Genomic DNA, 3,006 nt, shown 5'->3' with positions numbered 1-3,006 from the left:
GAAAAAGTGAAGAATGGGTAGTTAGAGTAGTTTGAATTTGTATAGGTCATTATGTAGGTTAGGTGGGAAAGTCTATACTAATCCAAGATTCAAATCCTAGTCCACTTAACCATAAATGATCCTACCTTGACCCTGACCCCATTACAACCTAAATGAAAGACCTCATGATGAATGTATGCATGCATTGAATAAGTGTTAATTGTTAGAAGAAAATCAAATTTTGGAAAGCTTGAATAGAAGAGAATTGAGTGAATTAACCCTTAAACACTTGAGTGAATAGAGCGGATACACATCCGGTGAGGGTTCAAAAGTTCAATTACATGTATTCACCCATATTATCCATATTCTTGCAAGTTTGAATTCTTTTTGATAATTCAATACAATTGTGGTTTGGACTTGACTCCTATTGCCCTAATTATTGTGCTTACACATGTCTCTTGGGAATTGATTTGTTTGAACTAAGCATTTGCATTTACTTTAGGTAGTTGCATTTAGATAGGACTCATATAGTTTAGTTGCATTCAATAAATGTCATACCCCTTATTTCCTTCTTATTTTAGCATGAGGACATGCTAAGGTCTAAGTGTGGGGAGGTTGATAAACCCCATTTTTAGGGTTTATCTTGTATTGAATTTAGAGTGTTTTGATAACCTTTTGTCACATTTAGCCTATGAATTAGCATGATTTTGTTATCTCTCCAATATTTGTGCTTAAGTGTAAAAACACCTTATTTTGATGAATTCTAATTCCTCTTTGATTCCATAAGATGCCTTGATGTGTTTGCTAGTAATTCCAAGATTGAAATAGGCTAGGCATGGATCAAAGGAGCAAGGAAGGAAGCATGCAAATGGAGAGAAGCACAAAAGACAAAAGAATTAATTTCGGCCAAGCACGCGCACGCGCACAAGGCGCTCGCGCGCACATTGCAGAATCGGCCAGGGACGCGCACGCGTACCGTGCGCGCACACGTCGATGACCGCACATGACTTCATTAAAGCAACACGTGCCTGGCGATTTGAGAGGGTTTTCTGAACCCATTTTGGCGCCAAATGCTGATAGAAAGGAATAAAAGGATCAAGGATTAAGGCGAAGGCAGGAATTGAATTGAATGGAGCATATAACATAATTAGGATTAGTTTAGAAGTAGTTTTAGAGAGAGAAGCTCTCACTTCTCTCTAGAATTAGGATTAGGTTTAGGTTAATCTCTCTTCTTAGATCTTTTGTTCCTCTTGGCCTAGGTAGAGTAATTAGTGACTCTTGAGTTATCTAATTCCTTTGTTGAATGATAATTAGATGTTGCTAATTGATTTGAATGCCTCTAAAGCTAGTCTTTCCTTTAGGAGTTGATTAGGGCTTGAGGAATCAAATTGATTCATCCACTTGACTTCCCTCCATGGTTAGAGGCTAACTAAGTGGTAGCAATGAACAATTCTCATCACAATTGAGGAGGATAACTAGGATAGGACTTCTAATTCTCATAACTTGCCAAGAGCCTTTTATAGTTGTTAGTTTATTTTCATTGCCATTTACTTTTCATGCTTCTTATCAAAACCCCAAAATAACTCACAACCAATAACAAGACACTCTATTGTAATTCCTAGGGAGAACGACCCGAGGTTCAATACTTCGGTTTATAAATTTAGGGGTTTGTTTTAGTGATAAACAACTTTTTGTATGAAAAGATTATTGTTTGGTTTAGGAACTATACTTGCAACGAGAATTCATTTGTGAAATTTTAAACCATCAAAAATTCAATCATCAATGACACAGCTAAGGCTAAACATCCAAGGCTTTAAACAAGGAGATAATGAATCTTTTTATGATGTCTGGGAAAGATACAGAGAGATGCGAAGAAAATGCCCCTCTGAAATGTTCTCAGAGTGGGCGCAGTTAGACATCTTCTATTATGGGCTTACAGAGAAAGCTCAGATATCTTTGGACCACTCAGCTGGTGGACCTATACGCATGAGAAAGACAATTGAAGAAGCTCAAGAGCTCATTGATACAGTTGCCAAAAATCAGCATCCATACCTAAGCACTGAACCTTCCATGAAAGAAGAGGCTAAAACAGTAACTGCTGAACTCAGTCCTGCAGAACAAGTTACTGAATTCAATCAGCAATTAGATTTTCTAACAAAACAGCTAGCCGAGTTCAAGGAGATATTGCAAGACATAAGACTGGCTAATATGAATATGGAAGTGCAGTTGAAGCAAATAGAACAGCGGTTATCAAAATAAATAACAGAAAAATGCCAAGCAGTTCAATTAAGAAGTGGGAAGACATTAAATACCTCACTTTAAGGCAGCAGGAAGCTAAGAAATGAACAAACTACTACCCAAAATCCCTCTGAGGATAGTAAAAGCCCAGAGAGGAATAATTCTGGCGCTCAAACGCCAAAAAAGGGTGGAGAACTGGCGTTAAACGCCCAACCCATGCTCAGTTCTACCATTCAAACGCCAGAAACAGGCAAGGAGTTGGCGTTAAACGCCCAAAGGAAGTTCAGTTCTGGCGTTCAGATGCCAGAAACAGGTAAGGAGTTGGCGTCTAACGCCACTCCAGCTTCCACCCTAGCATTCAAACGCCAGTGGGGGATCAGACACATACAAATGCTGATAGCAACCCCTCTAAAAAGGCTTCTCAACCCACATCTGTAGGCAATAAACCTGCAGCAACTAAGGTTAAGGAATACAAAGCCAAAATGCCTTATCCTCAGAAACTCCGCCAAGCGAAACAGGATAAGCAATTTGCCAGCTTTACAGACTATCTCAAGACTCTTGGAATAAAGATTCCGTTTGCAGAGGCACTTGAGCAAATACCTGATGAGCGGATAATTTGTACGCTTTTTGGCATTGTTTTTAGTATGTTTTTGGTATGATATAGTTAGTTTTTAGTATATTTTTATTAGTTTTTAGTTAAAATTCACTTTTCTGGACTTTACTATGAGTTTGTGTGTTTTTCTGTGATTTCAGGTATTTTCTGGCTGAAATTGAGGGACCTGAGCAAAA

This window comes from Arachis duranensis, chromosome 6, assembly GCF_000817695.3.
Source record: "Arachis duranensis cultivar V14167 chromosome 6, aradu.V14167.gnm2.J7QH, whole genome shotgun sequence".
Lineage (NCBI taxonomy): Eukaryota > Viridiplantae > Streptophyta > Magnoliopsida > Fabales > Fabaceae > Arachis > Arachis duranensis.
The sequence above is the reverse complement of the archived record's forward strand: the minus strand, read 5'-3'. Positions refer to the sequence as shown.